The sequence below is a fragment of the Canis lupus genome, chromosome 15 (assembly GCF_003254725.2).
Source record: "Canis lupus dingo isolate Sandy chromosome 15, ASM325472v2, whole genome shotgun sequence".
Lineage (NCBI taxonomy): Eukaryota > Metazoa > Chordata > Mammalia > Carnivora > Canidae > Canis > Canis lupus.
In genome coordinates this window covers 45,549,175-45,573,840 of record NC_064257.1, presented here as the reverse complement: position 1 = coordinate 45,573,840, position 24,666 = coordinate 45,549,175, and the positions used below count along the sequence as shown (strand labels likewise).

Below are 24,666 nucleotides of genomic sequence, written 5' to 3'. Positions count from 1 at the left end.
GACATTAATCTTCATGACACCACAAGATAATACTGTCAAAATAGAGCAGAGTAGGTTCAACATGCACAAAAAATACAAATTTATGTTTACATATAAATTGGTTGGGTGTGGATGGATGTGTTGGTTGGATGGGTGCCTGTTATAATTTTTACAAGGCCATTGCACAAGAGATTAGGGTACAGCCAAGGAAAATGACACGGGTATTCTCAAACATACAGGGCATACTTCAGGATTTTGCTTAGAATTGCCTTGGAGCAGATTGAGAGACTTACAAGTCGGTATCATGAAACCAAAGAGCTCTAGGAGGGCCCTTAAATTACTGTTTGACCTGAAAATGTTCCCAGTAATTCAGGGAAGGCAGAGGTGAACATTCAGGTTTTAGATCCTATGATCCAGAATCTCTTCTTTTCTGCTTTGCTCCATTTACTTTTCTAGAAAATTTGTCCCTGGAGGAGATAGCTTGGCTATTAGAAGAACTGGTCTCAATAAACTGTAGTAATACTAAAACACATCTTTACTTTTTAAAAATAAAAATTCCCTATCCAGTTAAAAAATCACGTAGGGTCTTTCATACACAATACATTTCTACAAAAGTAGTTAAAAAACATGAAAGAACCACCAATTTGGTGGAGAATCTTTTTAAACAGCCCCACTAGTTTGTTTATAAATGTGGTTTTCTAGAGACATGCTTAGAATTCTTTGCAAATACATATTTGCATGATGTTTTTGTAGAAAGATTAATTTCTCCTGGGATAAAATGAGTTTTTAGAAATGTTTTTGTGCTTTGCTTCATACCTTTCAGTGGTATTAGGCATTTATAAGAATATTTCTATTAAATGGAAATTAGTACATTGAGTATTATTATTTTGGTGAACTTGATTTAAAATGTGGGCCATATTCAAAGTGTGGAGTATGCTGCTTTAAATAATTCACAATAGAGATAGAGGAAGACAAAAATATATCTGGACTACAGTCAGTAGTTTAGCTGGCCATTTTAAGAAACCAGTTTCACTAGTAGCCAAACCACCTTCTCTATGAGATTATAATTTCTGAAGCACAAATCCCGAGTTCTAATGTATGCATCTGGGAGTGGCTGTACATCTGTGGGATGGTTTTTTTTTTTCCCTTCGGAACATTTTTTAAAAGATAATTCATCTTTTTCTAAAAAGAAACACCAAAGTAGTTGTTGGACAAGGGTATTTGTACACAAAATATTGTTTTCTCACCTAACCAGGAGAGATTTTAAAATTTTGCATCAGAACCTCTCTGACCTATCCTAGCCTTTTGATTTCACCATAGTTATCATCCATAAATGTTTTTTACTTGGCCTGATGCTTCATATTATTTTAAATACTTTATATTTATTTCCAGACATCCTACTTATTGTTGCATCAAGTTTTTTGTTTTGTTTTTGTTTTTTACTGTATGTTGAATCGAATATAGTCATGAGGGAATAAACAAAACTGGAACACTTAGCAGGTGTCAGGATGATATCTATCAAAGTACAGCAATCAGAACAACGAGTTCAGGTGGTAAGGGGCTAGATTTGAAGTTTAACATCATTTTAAATGTTTATGATTGTGGCCTTAACCTACAGAAGTTTTAGTTCCTAAAATATATGACTTTGTAAATACAACCAGATATCCTGAATGGGAGGATGGTATTGCTACCTATGAACATGCACGCATAGACGCTAAGGTAAGGTCTGTTCTCTGGCAGAGTTTAGTGAAACCTGAATAACATTAATGTTATAATAATGTTGTATAATATCATATAATACTTATATTATACATATATTATACACATAAAACACATTACATATATAATATAATATTATAAAGTTCATCCTGGCTTAAAGATGAGCTCAAGAGACTCTGTTTTTTAAAGAAAACCAGGTCTAAGTAAGGATTTCTCCTATGGACTAAGCTTAATTCAGCTTGGCTTTCTTCCTAGAACTTGATGAGAGTGCTCCTTGAAAACATCCTGACTCCTTTTGGAGGTCGGACTTCTCCCGACTTCTCCTTCAGGTCAGGTTGGCATCATGCATCCTTGCAGGCTCCCATAATTCTGGGCTCCTGAAAACAAAGTTAGCTCTCTGATGACTCAAATTGCTCAGTTAGCAGTCTCGAGATCATAATGCATCCTTCCAGATTGTTGTTGTTTTTTTTTTTTTTTTCTCAACTAGAATAAAGAAAAACTGCATGAGGATGAGAAAGTTGAACTGCTTTCCCCTCCCCCAAGCCTGCTCTTTTCCTTTTTAGTCCTACTTCAGGTAAGACACAATAGGTACCTCTATTGTGGTTCTACAGGAGGGGAGAGGAAAAACCTAGAGCAAAATCCAGAGATACTTCCTGTCTCTTAAACAACATGCTACCTGCAAGCTCCATCTCCCTGAAATGTGTTACTCCCACTCCCTGTTTCTATCTTATATCCCAGCACATAATGTTTTGAGCAATGTGTTTAAACAGAAAACTGAATGTTTTTTCTTTTTTAAAAAAGATTTGATTTATTTATTCATGAGAGAGACAGAGAAAGGCAGAGACATAGGCATAGGGAGAAGCAGGCTCCATGCAGGGAGCCCGATGCCGGACTCGATCCTGGGATCCCGGGATCACAATCTGAGCCAAACGTAGATGCTCAACCACTGAGCCACCCAGGTGCCCCAGAAAATCTAATGTTTGAGGATGTCTCACAAAGGTGTTTTGGTTTGTTTGTTTGTTTTTTGTTTTTGTTTTTGTTTTGTTTTTTTGCTTGTTTGAGGGCTGCTTAAAAGAAATCCTTTATTTTACACATCAATGCAGTGTTCTGGGCATAGTTACCCACATACGTGCCAGCAGCCATCGAACTGGCCCCGGAAGGTGGCCCCACTGTTGTGTTCGGGCAGGAGTCATCTACCAGGTGACAGTACCTCTCCCCATTCCTTTGGCTAGAGAAGTGACCACGAGTTTCTGTCCCCTCCGTGTGCTTTATGGAGACAAAAGGAGCGGTTGGCCGCCGAGGCTGAGGGCTCCCGCAGGCAGGCGGAGGCGCCCCGTGGAGAGGGACGGGGTGCACGCCCGAGCCTGCGGTGACCATAGTCCTTACCTCAAGGACCAGTGAAAACCGACAAGCTCCGTAGCTTCCTGGCTCCCGTAGACGTGGTGCTGGAGGAGGGGGTGGGCGGGGGTGCAGCTGAACTGGGAAGCTCTTGTCCTGATGGGCCGAGGAGCCCTGGGGGGACACTGCCCTGGGGGGCCTGGGCTCCTGGCTCCTGGTGCCTGGGCCCACACCCGAGGACACGGCCGGGTCCGCCCGGCGAGGCTGCTCGCTGCGAGTCCAGGGACTGCAGTGTCCCTTACAAGCTTATGGGGACGTGAGACGGTGGCCGGAACATTGGGACAAGGGGGTAGAGAAAACTCTTCACTTCTGCCACGTTTCCTACTATGTTACTTGAAGTACATATTCTGATTTTCATTTAATTGTCCTTATGTAGGCAAAGTTTGGGAACCCTTTCTCCGGGGATCATGCCTCATTGTGCCCACAGCTTTGGAAAACCTTCACCTTTCCAACGTGATGTGGATCGCGTGTCGGGCTTTTGGCTAAGATCAAGCGTAATATCTGTTCTTATCAGTTTACTCTCTGAAGACAACATATTAAATGCATTTTCGGAGCAGGGAGATGGAATAGGGGCTTCCCCATCCACTGCTCCACTGCTCCAGGTTTGCTTTGAATCTTTCCTCTGCCCATTCTTGGTTATGTGACTTTGGACCAGTTCCTTAACTAGTGGCGCCATCACTTTACAGTGATTGAAGAAGGCCGGGGGTCAGGGGCATGACACAGAAGTAAAAATGCGAAGTCAGAGCCTGGAATAGAGTGACACTTAGCACTAGTGTGTAGGACAAATGAAGGGACAAGCAGTGTAGAGCATCTAAGTCTGGAGCGAGGACAGTGCTCTGCAAAGGTTGACAGGTTCACTGAGGGAAGATTATGTGACGGCAGCAGTGGGGTCAGCAGGTGCTTTGGCAAGGCTGGTTGACTTGAAAAGATGTGAGGTGCTCCTATTAAAAATTTAGGGCAAAAAGAGGCCAAATCCTTCTCTGCCTTTACCCAGATGACTTCGTGTATGATGTCATAAGCAGGCGAAAGTCCTTCCCCACACTTCCTCATCATTCATATCTGTCCTCCAGCCAACAACAGGGTTCCTATGGGGAGCAGAGAGGCCTGTATTTAAAAATACATATTATCTGTAACTTTTTACTATAAATCTAATTTTTAAGATATACTTTTAGGAATTATTTTTAATAAAGAGAATCCAGTTTCCACCAGATTGCATCTATTATACAGTTACTTCCTCTTTGTTTTGTAAGTGGTCATTGAGAGATGAAGCTCAGGTTCTGTGTGAGTTTTCCAGGTGTATTTTGAAGTTGCTACCCAGCAGATTATGCTGAGCAGGAGAAGAAGACAGGAAGAAAAGATTATCCCCCAGATACCTGGGATTTGCTGAGCGTGACAAGAAAAAATATTAGCATTTCCTTGAAATGAACACAGGAAAGGGACACAGAGTTTTACTTTAAAACGTGATTCTTTTTTAAAATAGGAAGTAATGAGAATATTTGCCAGATTAAGCTGCCACCATAACCAGGTCTGAAAAGAAACCAAGGGATCTGGAATGCGAAAGTGGAAAGCAAAGAAAGAATCATGGTGTTTTGACTTTGGATTAAAGGAAGGAAACATTCACAATTAAGGTATGATTGAGGGAGGTGAGGCATCAGATGGCCACCAGCTAGAGAGCTTGCTTCTTCGTAGAGCAGGAACTTGGCAGGAGCCAATGGGGATGTGGACATCACCTGCCTTATCTCCCCAGAGAAAGCCTCCAGCTCTGAGCTTAATTGTATTGGCAAGGATGAATCAGGAAGCTTACAGCTTTGCTAGGCTGTTTCTGCACCTACTTGAAAGATAAACACCCCAAAGCTCTCCACCACTCTTTGGCCTAAAGAAGGATTACATTTTCTCCAGATGGCTGGGTATTGTTAAGCCAAAAATGAGAACAGGAATACATCCCCTCTAGAAAGAGATAAGACTCAGCTCGCTTAGATAGCGGAAGATCCGGAGAAACTAAATCCTAGGCCAGAACATCACCCTGAAGAGTTTGGGGGAAAATTTTTGTGCAAGGAAGGTCTGTGAGTGACTCCTTTAGCAAGTGGGATTACCTGAGAAATGATCCTAAAAGATAAAACGTACAGTTGCCTTGGATTTAATATCTTTAACCTCTACTACCTGATTAACCAAAGGTATGGCACAACATTAAGTGGTTTTGAAAGGGATGTGTCCAAATGCTAAGTGTAGCATTTCTAAAGAGGTATGGCCTGGCATGACAGAATGAGCCTGGCTTTGAGGGCCGGAAATGTGGGTTTGAATCTGAATTCTTGCTTCCTTTGTGATCTGACCCAAATACTTGCTCTCTCTGGTCTCCAGTTTTTTTCTATTTGAGGATAATGACAACCTATGTGTGCTGTTTTGTGGTGAGCATTCGATGAGATACTACAATGACCTCCCAGGGTCAGAAGAGGTATCTGATGAATGAGAGCCTCTGGCACCACTTGCAGGAGAGCATGAAATACAATCTCAATCCCCAAATCCTCAACCTCAAATGTTCTGAAATGATTCTTTTTTTTTTCTCTTGTTAGGTATAGAATTAGAAGATAGGGACAAGAAAGAAGTAATGGATACTGTGTGCCTGGCTTTAGAGAATTATCTTAAAATAAAAATAAAACATTGAAGTCTCAATTTAAAAATAAAGTTCAGGAATGTGTTCTCTGACATCCTTGATGTTAGCTTGCTCTGCTTCGGTGTATCCATCTGTAAAATGGGACTATTATTACAGTTATAAGTAGTTTACAACAGAAAATAATGTCTCCTCAATGTCACAAGATCCTTCTGTTTCAAACTCTTCTATATTTATCTTGACCACTCAAGAACACAAAGAGTTTCAATATATTCCACTTAAAAGACCAGGTTTTCTCCTGCTATAGAAATGTGGGACAAGGTATATTCGAGTGGTAAATCAGTGACACCCAGTGGCTGCTGCTTTTATATTTACCTTTCTTATTTTCAATTTAACTTTGTAAGACTATCCCAGAGCAAATTAAGAAGATAATGAGAAGATGGAAGTCATAGTTCCTTTTGAAGAAGAGTTTCTCAGCAGTGACGTGAGTTTTCCAGGACATGGGAACAACCTAACAACAACACCAAAAATAGAGAGTGCTGGAAGGTAGGGAAACAGTTCTGGGAATTCTCTGCCCCATCATTTTGCATTTTGTTAAAGATCATACTCAAGTTTTCCTGTCACTGCTGGATTTGGCAAGAAACATTCTCATCACAGAAGTGGCATGTCAGCTGTCCAGATTCCAGCTACATTCAAATCTATTGGACACAGTTGGGGACATTCCCTAGAAATTAGACTTCCTGAGGTGTCTAAAACCTAACTAGAGGTTTATTCCAAAGCCCCCTCCTCTATGACACAGTAATTGTGGTGGAGCTAAAGATCCCTCACATGTGAGATTGAGTAGAAGCAAGCATAATGGCATGTGGCTGGGCTCAAATCCCAGCTACTATACTGTTACTGGATGCTCGTGGGCCACCTACATCTTCGTAGCCCCTTATATTTTTATCTGTTCAAAGAGGGTAATGACATCTAACGCATAGGTTGTCGTAGGATTTTAGTGAAATAACATACCTAAAGTGATAGGCACATAGCAGGCACTTGGTAAATAGCAAATAACTTTGTCCTTTTTATCAGCCAAGGTTCTCTGTCAAACTAAGTACAAGACAACTTCTGACAAAAACTGTTCTCTAAAACTGGATGCATACTTTTTAGGTGCTCCATGCTCTGACTCTCCTCTCAGGACAGAGAGGATGGAAATGCATTCCTTGTCATTCTTTGTCATTAGGGGGTAGAACCATTTCTCATACGCTGCTGAAGTGCTTTGGGTTTCTTGGATAAAAGTCTCTTTTTATCACATTATAAAATCGTTAGCTAATAACTTACATTCTAAGGATTAGCATTTTCCCCACACAAAACCTTCAGGAGGTCAGCATAGCACAGAGATATGGCAAATAAGGCAATTAGGTAGCATAATTCATAAAGGATTCCACAGAGGGTTCGTTAAAACAAAAGACTCTAGTTCTTGGTTGCTTCTCCCTTTTAATTGCCTGATAAATATTTTCAAAGGATGGGTTATTAAACTGTGTAAATAGAAATGTCATGTAAGTAAAATTTACAAAAGACGATCTTTTTTCTCCCACTTTCTTTATATTAGCTAACTATGTGGAGCAGTTAAGATGCCAGGTCTTGCTGAGTGAAGTAAGTCAGTCGGAGAAGGACAAACATTATATGTTCTCATTCATTTGGGGAATATAAATAATAGTGAAAGGGAATATAAGGGAAGGGAGAAGAAATGTGTGGGAAATATCAGAAAGGGAGACAGAACGTAAAGACTGCTAACTCTGGGAAATGAACTAGGGGTGGTAGAAGGGGAGGAGGGCGGGGGGTGGGAGTGAATGGGTGATGGGCACTGGGGGTTATTCTGTATGTTAGTAAATTGAACACCAATAAAAAATAAATTAAAAAAAAAAGATGCCAGGTCTTGCAATCGAGTAGACTTGAATTTGAATCCAAGATTTTTCATTTAACTGGTTTACTTAGATCTCTGAGCTTCAGTTCCATCATCTACGATACAAATATGATAATGCCTGCCTCGTATAGTAGTTGAGAAGAGTAAAGAAGAGCAAGTCTGGAAAACATTTAGCACATAGTAAGTGCTCATTACAAAAAGGGAGGTTGGGGTGGTGGTGGTGACCAGAGCAGTGGCTCTTAACTTTATCTGATTCCAGCCCTCTTTAGATAGCAAATATTCCCTTTTACCCTCTTAAAATGGAATTTTGGAGCTAATAAAAGTCATCTACTACATGCTTCAAATAGCAGTGTAGTGCTCTAATTGAAGCAGAAAGAAGAAATAGAAAGGAGATTAGGACCTACGGTGAAAGAATATGCATTTCCATATAATGCTGGGTACAACTATTGCCTGGATGCTGTGCCTTCGTGAGCACCCTGGCGGTGGCAGCTAACCGTGCAGAACTGGTTAGCAGTGTGACTTACGTGCCATAAGTCCTACTGCTCTTGGTGACTTTTTGAAATAGTGAAAAACTGTTTGTAATATTTCAAATGAGGCAAAGAATGATCTCTCCTCACTTAGGTGTTAGTTGCATCACTGAAAATTTTATGTTGGTTTGTATAAATTAAATACATGGTTTATATTTAAACCATGCAGAAACACTTTGTTAGAGGTAGGTTTTAAGCTCAGAAAATTATAAACAGATTTTTCACCTACACAAACTTTGAACGGACTGATTTTTCATTATGCGCCTGCCTCCTTTGTTACAGGGTGATGATCATCCTTGACCTCTTTCTACTAAATGCCACTAACCCTCACTTCTCCAATTTCTGTGACAACGTAAATAACCCCACAATTTTCCCAAATGCCTCCTGGTGGCCCATGCTATCTTCATCAAGAACCAGTGGTCTAGAGGGGCTGGAGTCTCAAAGCTGACTTTCTTAACTTCCTTGGCAAGCCAAAGGTTTTGTAAGCCAGGCTGTGGGGAGCTCAAGACTGAGGTAAGGAGTGAGGGATCCCTCTGGAGCTCCTTGTATAAGGACGCTACAGTCATTGGTGAGGTTTCCATCCTCCTGATCTAAGGGATTCCTAAAGGTCCCACTTCCTAACACCATCCCTTTGGGAGTTAGGATTCTGGCATATGAATTTTGGGGATGGTGTGAAAGAACAGAAACATTCAGTCTATAGAAAGCCCCACAGGCCAGGAGCCAGTGAGTGGGCCCTGAGGCTGCTGTGAGGCAAGTGTCAAAGCGATGACCCCACAGCAGAGTGGACCTGGCCCGGCCAAGGGCAGAAGAACTCTGATGGGCCTGCAGCCCCTGTGCAAGGCAACTGAAGCATGGAAGTACTACAGTTTTTCAACAGCAGGTGCCACAAGAAGCTCAGAGATGAAGTCCTCACAACCCAGTGTTTACCTCCAGCCTGAATAAGTCACTATACCTAAGGGGCCTGTGAAGATCCAGAGGATGCCACCTAGTTCCATGGACAACCTGTGCCATGTGATCCTGGAGGCCACATCCTTGCTAATAAAACTGGAGGTGATCTATAGTGACATTTGAGAGACTGAACTTGACCCCAAAAGATGAAACATGTACTTAAAGGTGGTTTTTGTTTCAGACTAAATTGATTACCCTCCCTCCCCCATTACCCAGCAGATGGAGGTCTATGCGAGAGATAAAGTCAATGAAAGGGGGGAAGTGGTAATCTGTAATTTCTTTACATGTAAGTATATAGTGTGAATAAATTTGTGATCCTTCTATGCTATTAATTAACCAAGAGTTTGCCCCCAGGACCTAAACATTACACATTTTTAGTACTGTTTTGGTGGGTGATGGCTCTGCTTACATATCATAGTTCTTTAATTTGTGGCATTGAGCCCAATTCATGTTTAGATTTAGTATTAATCTAGTTAGCCAACAAAAAGAGCTCAGTAATTTCCAGAAAAGTAAAAAAAAAGATTCCTTTTATCATCACTTCACTGTAGTGGAAGAAAGAAGGAAAGAAAGAAAGAAAGAAAGAAAGAAAGAAAGAAAGAAAGAAAGAAAGAAAGAAGAAGAAAGAAAAAAGAAAGAAGAAAGAAAGAAAGAAAGAAAAAAAGGAAGAAAGAAAGAAAAAAGGAAGAAAGAAAGAAAGAAAGAAAGAAAGAAAGAAAGAAAGAAAGAAAGAAAAAAGAAGGAAGGAAGGAAGGAAGAGAGAGAGAGAGAAAGAAAGAAGAAAGAAAGAAAGAAAGAGAAAGAAAGAAAGAAAGAAAGAAAGAAAGAAAGAAAGAAAGAAAGAAAAGAGAAGTCAAATGCTCGTATTCTGTGGATATCACACATGCTCTTCATCTCCAGGTGAGATACAGCCCTGACTAAGGCAGTGAGGAGAGATGTGCTCATTCTTTTTTTTTTTTTTTCTATTAAGATTTTATTTATTTAATTGGGCAGAGGGAGAAGCAGGCTCCCTTTGGGGAGCTCCACACAGGACTCTACACCCCCAAACTCTGGGATCACGCCCTGAGCCAAAGGCAGATGCTCAACCACCGAGCCCCCCAGGGTCCTGAGAAGTGCTCAAGCTAGTGGCAGCGCTTCAGTGTGTGCTCAGCAGTTCCATCCTCCTAGTTCCATCCTCCTGGACCCCTCTGAGCACCTGCCTGTGACAGCGGCCCCTGCAGAACTCCCAGAGTTAGATTCTTAGTGGGTCTGGGAAGGGTATGGAGACATCAGAAGATACAGCAGCTCTGTGTGGGGTAGGAAGCTGAGGCCAGAGGTGGGGAGGATGAAGATAGGAGTTAAACTGATGCCAGAACCTAGAGTTCTGTTATTAATAGTGTTTTCTTTTTCAGAGGGGCTGGCTTGGTAGTTCTTTGATTCTGGGTCCCCCACCCCCGCCCCGCCCCATCTGTTGCTACATCATTGGATTTCTGCTGGCTCGTGCTCTCTTTGCCTCTTCCTAGCAAGCTGTGGGGCTGATTTCCAACCGCTTCCCATCACAGGCACCCTCTTCCAGGGAGGGCTACTTTAGGACATGGAGTTGAGTTTTCTCTCCACAGTTTTTTTAGCTACAGTTATTCTACATGGTTCTTTAAAAGCCACCAGAAATACAGATTTTTAAAATATATATATATATATATATATATGCATATTGAGGGGGAAAGCCATAAATTTGAATAAAATGTAATGACTTAAAAATGCTTATTGAAAGAAAGATAAAAAAAAAAAAAAAGGAGGCAAAAAACCCACCAAAACCCTGAAGAAACTAAATGGTCCAAATTATGTAAAAATATCACTCTAGATGAATGTTTATATTACCCTTCAGATGCACAGACAAAAGTATAATAACATAAAAGCTGTAAGGAAATACAACAAAATGTTTATAGGAATCTACCTGTAGGTGGTGAGATTACAAGCGATTTTAACTGTTTTCCTTAACATTTTCTTCACTTTCAAAATATTCTTTAATGAGCATATATAAGTTTTATAACAGGAAAAATGATTTAAAACCACTAGCTATTGTTTTTGTTCCCTTTCTCATATCAGCTAATATATAATTTTTTTCCTAAAATGACAATAGATGTGTCTTGCTGTCAGCAGATGGAGGGTGTAACATATCCAGAGGGAAGGAGGAAAAAAAGTGTTTTCATAAGCAAATGAATTTATGCTGTTGTCTAAAACATCAAGTATTTTACTTGAATTGCCTGAACCTTCTTACTTACAAAGGTAGGGGTAGGATACCAGCTGTAATGAACATTGGCTGTGCTTTGAAAACCGGAAATGCATTTTGCCTTTCTAAGAACAGTCAGTTTTCTTGTCAGCAATTACCTTTTACGGAGCCTGGTTCAAATGCTATCAAGAGTCCCACCATCCCTAGATGGGGGGCAAATGGAAGTTTAGCTCTTGGAATCTCCCCTGGCCCCATACATTTGAATTTTGAAATGAGGAGCAAAGGGGCAGGAAAATTGGTTGCAATTCTATTAGGTCCTGGCAACATTTTGTCATTCCTGCTTCCCTCTCTGGGAACTGCCTTGTTAAATGTCTGTGCTCAAATGTAATTCTCTTGCCTCGGAGTAAATTCCTCTTTATTTAAGTTCATCAGAACCAGTTTCTTTTGCTTGCAACCAGAGCACCTGTGTTGTCAAGTTATTTTATATCTGGACTGAAGCAGCCCTATGCTATTTCCATGGGTGGCTGGATGTCTAGCTTTGACTCTTGGCCAATTTAAGATTAACGGGCTAGCAACCAGCTAACTAATGATTTATGATGCTCTGTTTATAGTCCAGAACTCCCCCGGTGAAATCCTAGGCCAGATTGTTTTTCAGTAGATTTCACCTGATGTAACCAGTTGGCTGGGCTTGGTTAATATGACCTGGGGATAGAAAAGACCCCCAGGAACTTCTGTCTGGAGGTCTTAGGAAGCCAAGATATATAGTACAAATTTTAGTAGTTTAAACCAGAGACCGAGCATGTCCTTTCACAAATAAGAATAATCCCGGAGAGTTTTGCCTGGAAGGCTCAACTCCCAATGCTGGAATGCACTGGAATGCATTCTCTCGGTGCACCATAGCTTTTGGCTTTATTTAAGCCTAAAGAGAGCATGCTCTGTGAAGTCTTGTGCGTCTTTTTACCTAACCCTATTCTGAGTAATCTTTTTAATTTTTTTTAAGATTTTATTTTATTTCATTTGAGAGGGAAAGAAAGAACATGAGCAGAGAGGAGGGGTTGAGAGAGAGGCAGACCCCCTGTTGAGCAGGGAGCCCAACTGTGGGCCTCAACCCCAGGACCCTGGGATCACGACCTGAGCCAAAGGTAGACGCTTAACCCACTGAGCCAGCCAGGTGCTCTCTGAGTAATCTTTATGAGACCCTAACTTCCGCAGAAGCATATACCAGTTACAAAGTGATAGAGACCCTGAGTGGTGGGAAGCTCCTGAGCCAAAGGGTAGGTGGAGAGAGGGGCTCGGGTGCCTAGCAGTCTTTCATAGCAGCTCTCATGAGGGGGCACATGTGGTTTCCTCTGGACTGGATGAAAAGCTAAGGGCACTCTAGACAAATTTTTTTTTTTTTTTTAATGATAGGCACGCAGTGAGAGAGAGAGAGAGAGAGAGAGAGGCAGAGACACAGGCAGAGGGAGAAGCAGGCTCCATGCACCGGGAGCCCGACGTGGGATTCGATCCCGGGTCTCCAGGATCGCGCCCTGGGCCAAAGGCAGGCGCCAAACCGCTGCGCCACCCAGGGATCCCAGACAATTTTTATAAGATACTATAGATCAGAATGAAGTCAGGAGAAACTTTAACCTTCTTCTGAATATGATATAAAACCCCTGGTGTTACTGGAATGATGTCAAAGCCAAGGCTTCATGGTCAAGCTAATCAGCATGCTTTAGTTGTCCTTCTTGGATGCTTCCGTCATGTAATTGCCTTCTCTGGTCACATCCATTGTGCCTTTCTATGGGACCGTGGTTGCTTGGTGAATGTTAAACTAAGATCTAGTGTGTTTTTTTGTGAGTCAGTGAATTATGTGTTCCAAAAAATGCTCTTTATCCACTGTGGTCAAGTTGTAGACTAGTTCTGGTCCACAGAGAATTACAGGATTCACAAGACCCATGGCTCTGTGCCCCTCATTTAGAAAGAATCACTTACATCATTGTATAATCACAGTTATTTTTACATCTTTTTTAATCTCTCTATGAGCATCTTGATTGCAGTGACTCATCATTTATCTTCCTATCCCCAACAGCATCAAGGGAATGCCTTCACTTAGTAGGCGCTCAATAAGCATCTATAGAATAAGCATTTATGTGTATGTATCTATATATTTGATGGGAAAATTACTAAAAGTCCAAAGAAGTCTAGGTTTTTTCTTCTACTACAATGTCATAATTTTGAGAGCGGCAAAAAGGAAGTGCAATAAATCGATACAAGAAAGGAACTTTAAAATACAGCTTCTAATGTTTGGAACAGATTGATTTTTGATCACGGATGTCATCTGCTGGTTGTGAGTCCTGGTCCAGACATGGCCTAATCTTGTTATGATCCATCTGGCTTAGTACTTTGTGATGTGATGATGAGTATTCTCGATGAGGAGCCACAGCGACTCTGAATCGAACAACGTCTTTAAAATAATCCAAGGAAATTTAGTTTTGCATATAATTTTGCTTGTGTTCTATTGAATTGTAATTCTTTGAGAAGGGCTGAAGTTCCATAGACAAAGGTGCTTTTGTACAGCAGTTAGAAGCGTGGACTCAAGATAGATTGCCTGGAATCAAATTACATTCCTGTGATTGCTGGCCATGTTGCCTCAGCCATGTCACTGGATCCTACTATGCCTTAATTTTCTCGTCTGTAAAATGGAAATAAGTAAATCACATACCTCCTAGGTTGTTCTGAGGATTAAAGGAACCAAGAATAGAATGTGACACATAGTAATCTCTCTCTCACTCTTTCATGTAATTACTCAATAAACTCCCTATCTAAGGCCTCACTGGCCAGGAGTTGCAATATCATCTCATCTGGAAAGCTGATTAAACTGGTGTTCTCTATCTCCGGGTTATCTTTACATATTCTCTCTAGGCAGGTCTTCCTGTGTGTGCACATATTGGAATGAAAGCATCATTCTGTTCCTTCTGATCAGGCACCTTTTTCATTTTCAAAGGACTTGATGGGTAACAAAGGATCTGTATGCCTCAATCAATAAGGAAGAAGGAAATCTTGAATGCCTTTTAGCCAGGTAAAGATGGATGTGTGTCCCATTAAGTTTAAAAAACAAAAACAAAACAAGGAACAGGTGACTTTCAGGAGTAACCCAGATGTCCCTCTAAGAAGCTCACTAGGGAACTCTACTATAGAATTGTCCCGTCTATCCTTCCCTAGGGGACCCTATTTCAATGTATGAGACAGACTATTGTATAGCTCATTGAAAGACAGTGTTCTATCCTCCAACTTTTAAAGATAGTACAGTGGTTGCCCCCAAACCAATCTGGTAGCTCTCAGAAATAAAACAATTAAGAGTTAGAGTTATGTTAAATGTGAAGGAATATCATTATCCAATCCAGGTCACTTAGATCAAGCCAAATATTTAAAATTAAAATAATTGCCAAATAGTATGTTTTCCTTTGAATGATGTCCATTTCCTCCCTTCTGATCATATATGTGCTCGCCTCTATGAACATGTACACACCTGTGGACATGAAAGTCTCCCTCATCCATGTAACTTGGGAGGCCAGCTCCTTCACATGACTGTCTGTTTGGTATGTGAGGGCTCAGGCAAGGAAAACTTCTAGAGCAGATACCTCAGGAACAGTGTGAGCTTCCCCAAGCTGTCAGAAGTGGGGAATGGCCATGGGTTCAGGCAGCTCGAACAATTGGAGGAAAGCCATGGGCCTGCCATGGTTGTGAAGGATGGTGTCCCTGATGGTTTGAGAAAGTCTCAGTATTAAAATTCACCTTTGAACCTACACAAATACACCAATATGAGTGAGTTTACAATGTTATTTTTAAAAAAGGCAAATGGGGGCACCTGGGTGGTTCAGTCAGTTGAGTATCTCACTCTTGGTTTGACTGTTGGTTTGTGCTCAGGTCATAATCTCACGGGTTATGAGATCGAGCCCCCAGTGGGGCTCTCCTCTTCCAGGAGTCTGCTTGAAGATTCTTTCCCTTTGTCCCTCCCCCCACTCACATGTGAAACACTCTTTCTCTAAAATAAATAAATAAATCTTATTTAAAAAAATAATAATAAAAACAAAAAGCCAAATGAAACAGCTCTGTTGTCAATTGACCATTACTTGTGATTCTAGGACTAGAAGCTGACTCAGGAGTTCAGAGAGCCTGGGGGTAGTATCTATAGTTTAGAGGAGTTCTTTCAGTCACGAAGTCTTTGCTCTTGAAATGTGTTGACCTGCTTTCCTTAGGGTTCATTTCCTCCAACCCTGCATTTCACAAGACGGTCTGCCTCTTTAATGTCCCCAATTGACCACTAGATGGCAACATTGTCCTTTTATGTTACAGCTTTGACTACAATAAACACTATAGATTTATTTTTCTAACAACCAGAGTAAAAAAAAAGGACTAGTAATTTAAATGCACCACTCTGTATAATAGGAATAAGGTAGAGCTTATTAAATTAGAAATTAGTGATTTACTTACCTAGAAAGAAACTTGGCAACATCCTGTGTCTTTCCATTTTGGGAGAGGACATTGGTGTCTGGTGCTTATAGACCATACATAGTGTGGCCTCAGTTCCTCTGGTGTTTGTGGCTTCAGGAAACTGCCCAGATGTTGGATAGTTTTTTAATTCAAATCATTTAACCTCTCTTGATTCCAAAGTCAGAGGCATAATAGTAAATAAATAAGTACAAGATTCCAGGGACTCTTCCCCAGGGGTTCTGATTCAGTAGATCTAAAGTGGTGCATGGGTGTCTGGATTTTTAAAAGCACCTCCACGTGCTTTTGATTGTCAGTAAGTTTGGAAGTGGACCTAGTGTCCTTAATTTCTCCAGCAACAGAATCCTCAAAATAGGGCAGCCCCGGTGGCTTAGCGGTTTAGCGCCGCCTTCAGCTCAGGGCGTGATCCTGGAGACCCGGGATGGAGTCCCATGTCAGGCTCCCTGCATGGATCCTACTTCTGCAGAGGCAGACTCTGCCTGTGTCTCTGCCTTTGTGTCTCTCATGAATAAATAAATGTTAAAAAAAAAAAAAAAGAATCCTCAAAACAAAATGAGTTTTAACTCCGTTTTACTGAAAATTGTCATATACAAATTTTAAAGAGAAAAGGTCTTAATGAAAAATACTCAAGCAAAAAAATAAAATAAATAAAAATACTCAAGCCAAATACCATATGAGTGAAATCATTCATACATGGAATTTGAGAAGAACAGATGATCATAGGGGAAGGGAAGGGAAAATAAAATAAAATGAAAACAGGGAAGTAGACAAGCCATAAGAGACTCTTAACTCTAGGAAACAAATTGAGGGTTGCTGGAGGGAATTGGGGTGGGGAGGGGGTAACTAGGTGATGGGCATTAAGGAGGGCCCATGATGTAGTGAGCACTGGGTGTTATATGCAACTGATGAATCACTAAATACTACTGTTTTTTAAAAAGATTTTATTTATTTATTCATGACAGACACAGAGAGAGAGGCAGAGACATAGGCAGAGGGAGAAGCATTTGGGGAGCCTGATGTGGGACTCGATCCCAGGACCCCAGGATCATGACCTGAGCCAAAAGGAGATGCTCAACCACTGATCCACCCAGGTGCCCCACTAAATACTACTCCTGAAACTTATAACACAGTATATGTTAACTAAACTGAATTTAAATTTAAAGATTTAAAAATAATAAAAATACTCAAACATTTTGATTATGAAAAAGTTAAAATCACTGTAATAATAGTAGAGCTCTAGCAATTGAAATATTTATTCACCCTAAATGTTGAAAGCAAAGGTTGTCAGATCTGTGTGTGGGCTGGAATTGATGTGATGAGAAAGATAGCTGGTTTATAGTTTTGCCTCTCCTGTGTGTTTCTCATAATGGAAGATTCTCAAACTGACACATGGTGGATTTGTGTAGAAATAATTTCAGATATTCCAGAATGATATCCCTCTATTGTCACATTATATATTAAGATGTATATCTTTAAAAATAATTTATTACTTGGGGATTCCCAGTGGCTCAGCGGTTTGGCACCTGCCTTTGGCCCAGGGTGTGATCCTGGAGACCCGGGATTGAGTCCCACATCAGGCTCCCGGCATGCAGCCTGCTTCTCCCTTTGCCTGTGTCTCTGACTCTCTGTGTGTGTGTGTGTGTGTGTCTCTCATGAATAAATAAATAAAATCTTAAAAAAATCATTTATTACCACTTTTGAAAAATTTGAGGGTTCCATCAGCTATATGAAATATTGGTTTTCTCTGTCATTTCTCATTTTCTTTTCTTCTCCTCTATTTCTCTTTCTCTGTGTGTCTCTGTCTCAGTGTCTTTTTGCTCTGAGTCTTTATTTACTTTTTGGTTTAATGTGATAGCTTGAGACCAAGAAATCACTGTTTATGTATTATTTGCCTTGACCTATTTGAATCAACTGACCTCATGAGTTTTTTTCTTTATCCAATATCATCTTTTCTTTTTCTTTCTTTCTTTTTTCTTTCTTTTTTTTTTTTTTGTAGTTAAAAATATCAGGTGCTTAGCATTAGAAAAGAACACCACCCTTTTCTGGTGTTAATTCATGAGTTTATATAAAGGTCCTCCTATTGACAATTTAGAGGGGATGGTGCTTACTTGAATGTGTTTATTTTTTTATCTTTATTTGCTTTTAAAGATTTTATTTATTTATTCATGAGAGACGCAGAGAGAGGCAGAGACACAGGCAGAGGGAGAAACAGACTCCATGCAAAGAGTCTGATGCGGGACTCCATCCTGGGACCCCGGGATCACATCCTGAGCCAAAGGCAGACGCTCAACCTCAACCATCGAGCCAACCAGGCGCCTATTGAATGTGTTTAAAGTTAAAGTACAGATGCCTTTTTAAACTGCTATAGAACAATTTTGTTTTCATAGGAAAAAAAAATACTGGGATCCCATAACATGATTCACCAGTTTAAATGCATCAAATCTGCTGTTCACAAAACTGTACTTATATGACTTTTTGTTGCTAGAAGGCAAGTTTCTGGGAAACTTACTGCTTTGTTAAATCCCTCTGCTTTTTCTTGTTTCTCTGGGTTAAGAAATCCTTGAATTTAAAGACAAAAAGATTCCTATATGTTAGAAGTCATTTCTAATTTTTAAAATATAATGGCAAGAAGAAAACCAGTCAGAAATGGCACACAAATTGAAATATGCGTTGGTTTCAGAGTAGACACACAACTTAGAGGAATTCTCATTTGGGTGGATGCTTGTTTTTCTTGTCATAAGTGGTGTCCACACTTACCACTCCCTGCATTCCAGTGCTGGTCCTTTGCAGTAGGAAAAGAGGAAACAAAACATTCATTCTACCATGGAAGTTTTAGTTTTGAGGCCGAAGACTCTGAACCTGCACTTAACAGAAAAAGCGCCCTCTGAGCTGAGCCAGCAGAGGGACCTGGAGCACTGCTGGTCAGGCTAGGCCAGCCAGACGAATCTGTGTGGCCAAGTAAACATTTATTTTCCGAGAATCTTATTCCCTGTTTCTCTCCTTTAAAAAATGCAAGAGAATTATCTGTAGGAAAATATTCAGATTTAGATCAAAACAGGAAAAGGAAGCAGTACTCTCTAGTGAGAGAGTTAAACCATACCTCTTCCCTCCTGAAAAATTGTCAGTGATTTTGATTAGCAGGAATCACTGACACTACAAATCAATCCTGTTTTAATTTTTAAAAGACACTTGAGGTGTGTTTCACAGCACCTTGTTTCTGTGCAAACTGAAAAATTAAAATAAAATAAATTAAACAAATATTTTAAACCAGAAAAAAAAAAAAAAAGAAAGAAAGAAAGAAGGGGGAAGGCCTCTAAATTTAGAAGGTGCCAGATCTTAAGCACCAGAAAAGCCTGTCCTGGTTTCCATATGTTTACCTCTCTGCAAAGCTGGCCCATAGCGTACCTTCCGTCTTCAAAAGGAAATCCTGGCACCTGGAAGATTGGGCTGACAGTGAGTATTAAAATGACTTGTTTAATGAGCAGCCTGATTGAACCACATAGGAAACGCTGAGGAGGCTCTTCGAGGGACTAGGTTTGGTGTTTGCATTTTGTTATGTTGTATGCTTCCACTGTCCCTTATTTTGACAAGCTATCGAAAAGTTTGGGATGAGCATGGGCAATTTTTCTTTTTGTTTTTAAACCTGGTTGCTAAAAAAAAAAAAAAAAAAAAAAAAAAAAGAAAGAAAGAAAGAAATAGTGCCTCTCCTTCCTGCCTCTAATGGAAGACGGTTGTGCCACTTAAGTGAGATGATGCTTGGCACTAATTCAGCACCAAAGATTCTTGAGGTCCGTAGGTACTGGGCAGGGACCATGAGAGACGGGCATGTTTTAAAGCACTAGGCCACCCTTCACTAAGGAAGGGCTATTTACTAAATGTTGGACAAATTGCCAGTCCTTAGGGCAGGAAAAAACTGATCTCAAGAAATCTTTACCTGAATTCCACGCTGCTTCCTCCAGTGTGCCTCCATTTCAGGGGTGGGCCTCCTCCCTCCCCAAGACGAGTTCCAGCTCCCCCATAGACTGCACACACCGCCTTCCAACACAGAAGGTCATTTTCATTAGAAGTCTAACCTGAATTTCCCTTCACAAATTTAAGATGACTGCTTTGTTTTTGTTTTTGTTTTTCTCACTAGAAAAATAGAAAACGTTCCTTTTCTTTGTCAAGACACAGACACCAAAGTCCTTTGTTTCATGTGTTTGTCATTTTACTTTTCAAGTTTGGACTTATTTCTCAGTGAGTTCAATTTTTTCTTCTGAGTTGCTTTGAACTTTTTACCATTTCCCTTATTTATGGAGGACTTAACTGAAAATAAGATGGTAGTAGATATCTTGTAAATGTTGAGTTAAAAGAAATTCAGAATAAAGTACTGGAAATCACACATAGAAATATTGTATAAATGTGCTGTTCAGAATTGTAAGTTTTGTGGCTAACAGGAAGAATAGAATTGCCCGTTCTGCAAGTCGACAGCTTTATTCTTTCCCCGTTGATACAATGAGACTCATTTAGTTGCAAAAACCCTTGAAAGCAAACAAGTGGGTTGGAAATAGTTTAAAGATTCCAATATCCCAAGTTTTTGTGGATGTTTTTTCCATCATGTCTTCATGGGGAAAAGGAGTCTGTTTTGATCAGAGACTTTCTACTGTTTACCCACTGCAAAGCCATTTCATGAGGATAATTTAAAGGTTGGGAAATAACTGCAAATGTCTGCAGGACAAGAAGTGATTATAAATATATGCTCATGGGACCTAGGATCCTGACCTGAACCAAAGGCAGACACTTAGCAGCCTGAGCCACCTGGGGCCCCAAGAAGTGTATGTGTATTTAAAAATAGATGCACAGGTGCATGGCTTTTAAAGGAAAAGACTAGCCTATATAAATGACTTTGTTGAGATGTTTCAATAATGTGATTAAAGAGGAAATTTGCTCTCCTTTATAGACTTCTCTCTTCACAGAATCTAAGATTTCCATTCCAAGTGCTATAGAGGAGTGGCAGTAAGACAACTGTGATTGGGTTTTAGGGGGAAATGCTTCCAGGGTAGGGAAGCACAGACAAAGCAGTAATAATTGGTAAAGGAGCAGTTGTTTCAGAGACTCTTCTGGCAGATGCAGAAAATGTGCAAATGTGCAACTGGCACAGATGCCAAAGTGGACGTCATACCTATCAGAAAAGTGTGTGTGTGTGTGTGTGTGTGTGTGTGAGAGAGAGAGAGCGAGAGAGAGAGAGAGAGAGAGAGAGAGAGAGAGAGAGAGAGATTTTTCTCTGGCTAAGGGGCAGCAGACGTTAAGGAAGGCCGTAGCCAGAGTTGTTGGTTAGTTCTTTCTGAGTGCTGTGGACCAAGACCCAAACGAATCCAAGCTTCTAGATGAGCAGCGGGGTTTTAACGTCTACACAAAACCACAGAAGACAGTACTTCCCGAGGAAAGTGGCCACTGGCGCTGAGGGGACATCAGAGCAGCGAGGACCCTCCCAGACAGCAGTGTCTCCAGGGCGCAGAGGAGGAAGCTAAGCCCAAATAGCAGTTTCTTCCAGGGATCCCTCAGCAGTTCCCCTGCACACACGTCATTCCTGCTCCAGGTGGGGGGTTCAGCAGCCCTCGCCTTTCTTTCCCACCAGCTGTCTGCTTCCTCTCTCTTCTCTAGGGGAAAATGATCTTGAAGTAACAACATGAATATTTGCTGAGGTTGATGGTGGCAAATTAAGTAACCCATCGGTTTGAGCCAGATCCGCAGAGAGAGAACAGTGTAGACCGCCTGGTGGGGAAGGGGCTGGCAGAAGCGTCCATACGGTGCCGCTGGCAGGTGTTGAGGGACCTTCTGGGAAGAGGCTCTATGGGGCCTGCTCCTCTGCTCACTGCACCGACTCGCAGCTGCCATCCAGGAGACCAGGCCACTGGAGAGTCTTTGACATGATCCAGGGGAAGAAACAGTTTAAGTCTGAGCATCTAGGAAAAGTCCCGGTTCTCCCCAACAGCTGGCGCACGTTCCTTCGTGGCTGCTGTTGTGTCTCCGGGCGCTATGGCTCGCGTAATTGAGCGCGGCTCCGTCGTTGCTTAGGCCGCCAGGAAGCACCTCCCGCCTGCGGAGAGGAGCCCGAGGCCGAGGTCCGCGGGGGCGGAGGGGCTGGCGGTTAGCGGCGCCCTTCCGCGTCCTCGCCTGGCAAATGCAGGCGCTAAGAAGCCGCCTCATGGCTTTACTGCGAAGAATCGTTCTGTTTTTCTCGCAAAGATGATGAAAGTAAAACACTGGGGAGCTTTGGCGGCCCGTGGTAAATGCTCAGTAAATGTGATTGTCGTTACTGTTATTGATTCACCCAACAAACGATGATGTGCGCTTAAATAGTAATACTACGGCGGGCAGTCCCCTGGATGCTGGGAACCCAGGGCGGAGGGGCCCCGCCTCGGTTCCCAGGGTCAGTGTTGCGGCCCCGGCCCCGCAAAAGCAAGCTCACAAGTGCGACAGATGCCCTGATGAGGGAGGAGGGGAGGGAGGGGAAGGAGGGGAGGGGAGGGGAGGGAGGGAGGGGAAGGGAAGGGGAGGGGAAGGAGGGGAGGGAGGGGAGAGGAGGGAGGGAAGGGAGGGGGGGAGGGAGGGGAAGGAGGGGAGGGGAGGGGAAGGAGGGGAGGGAGGGAGGGGGGGAAGGAGGGGAGGGAGGGGAGGGAGGAGGGAGGGAAGGGAGGGGGGGAGGGAGGGGAGGGAGGGGAGGGGCGGGGAGGGAGGGAAAGGAAGGGAGCGGAAGGGAGGGGAGGGGAGAGGAGGGAGGGAGGGGAGCGGAGGGGAGAGGAGGGAGGGAGGGAGGGGAGCGGAAGGTAGGGAGGGAAGGGAGGGGAGGGGCGGGGAGGAGAGGAGGGGAGGGGGAGGAGAGGAGGGGAGGGGGGAGGAGAGGAGGGAGGGAAGGGAGGGAGGGGAGGGGAGGGGAGGGGAGGGAAGGAGGGGAGGGAGGGGAGGGGAGTGGAGGGAGGGGAGGGGAGGGGAGCGGAGGGGAGGGAGGGAGAGGAGGGGAGGGGAAGGGGGGGGAGGGGAGAGCGGGCTGTGTCTGGAGCGGGGCGCGGGAACTGGCCCCCCAAGTGGAGGCAGTGTGAGCGCGGGGTCACCCGGTGGAGAGGCCGCGCTGCGCGGGGAAGGGCCTGTCTGAATTGGGGGCGGTTGGGGTGGCCCGGGGCGGAGTGGCCGCAGGGACAGGGCCTTCCCGGCGCGGAAGCTACAGGGCCGAGCCCGACCTTCTCCTAAACGCGGCCCGAAGCCGCCGACAGGCTGAGGGGGAAGGAGGCGCGCATCTGATTTGCCCTCTAGGGCGCTCAGCGAGGCTACGACAGGCCGCACGGGGACCGGGTCGCCGTCCCTCCGTCCGTCCCTCCGTCCGTCCGTCCGTGGAGCCAGTGCCTACCTTCCTGCCCCAGCAGCCACCTAGGAGGGAATACCCCTGCCGCCTTGGCCGTTTCACCCACGTCCCCCTTGGCCCCGATTTCAGCTATTTCTTGTATCCTCTGCCGCGTGCTGTCGTGTTGGGGTGGGTCTCCGGAAACACATGAAGTGGGAAAGCAAGAGAGAAGACGAGACTTAGGAACTCGCACGCCTTTCTTTAAATACATTCCTCTCGAGGTAGCCGTATGGTTTCCGTCCTGGGTTTGACCTGGTTTGGGAGGAGGACCCCATAGCCGACTGTGTGTGCGCCTTCACCACTGGATGCCTTGTGCCCCGGTGGAGGACGCGCCCCAGGCGGCCTTACCCTCGGGACCAGCTCTTCCCTCCTGGGTGAACTGTCTGACGGTAATTCCCACGCCCGCGGATGTGAGCCAGCAGGTTGCTGAGCTCCTGTCCTCTTCCCCCAGCAAGGTGTGCGAAGACGAAGCTCTGCGCAGCCAGTTGGTACTAAATTGCATAATAGGTTAACCCGAGTCCTTTGAATTCGAACAAAAGAAGTTCTCAACCTGATTGGAATTAACCTGCCCTGACTTCGGCTTCATCTCTCCTAAAGCAAGCATGATACCGATTGGCAGGCAGGGAACCTGATGGCTGTTAATGGGGGGTTTTCAACTTTCTCTTGCTTTTCTTAAACTATTAAGAAAGAACAAAAAACATGATTTAGAATGAAATCAGTTTCCAGGAAGGGAAAGAAAGAAAGCTGAGAATTTATTATTAAAGAAAGAAATAGAGCCAAGGTGAAAAAAAAAGAAAAGAAAAGAAAAGAAAAGAAAAAGAAAAAGAAAGGCCTTCTCACATCTTCTGGCCAGGTGCTCCGTGCATATAAATGTTTCAAGTTAAGCTTTAAGATCAAGGGAAAGTCTGTAGGGAGCCTTGTCTCCTGGAGATCTGCTTGCTAGAGTTGCTCCTGAATACAGGCTGCCCATTTTTATTTGGTTATTAAGGATTAAAGGGGCGACGATTCTGGAATGGTAGTTCCTTGGTTTCCATTAACTTTGTACAAGATAGTGAAAAGCAAGCTTCCAAGGGAGGGTTTGCATATGTATTTCGTGCCATCAGCTTGCCTCCTTCTCTGTCATCTTGTGTGTATGTTTAACATGAAATTGTCCCTCCTCTCATGAGCTCGAACTAGAAGAAAGCGGCCTGGTTGCAACGATTGAGAATCTCTACGCCTTTCAGAAATCCTCCTGGTTTTCACAGGAGGTGGAGGGAAGATGAAAAGAATTTCACATTAGGTGGCTGGTTGCTCCAGATACAGAGGCTTAGCAATTGCCTTGGAAAGCTTCTACTCGCCTTTGCCCAAGTTGGCTGGGCTTTCAGCGTCTGAATGCCCGAGCAGGAGGCATCCCGTCACTCCACGTCCATACTTAAAAGTTTGCTCTTTTGTGGCTCATGCTGCAGCCTGTCCTCAAAACTAAAGCGTGTGTGAAGTTACTTTCATAAGTCGCCTAAA

At 42.9% G+C, this 24,666-nt stretch overlaps 1 pseudogene; it reads left to right on the top strand.

Moving 5' to 3' along the window:
• The first annotated feature begins 3,558 nt into the window (after window positions 1-3,558).
• Window positions 3,559-3,715, top strand: LOC112654939 (U2 spliceosomal RNA; annotated as a pseudogene).
• Window positions 3,716-24,666: the final 20,951 nt, after the last annotated feature.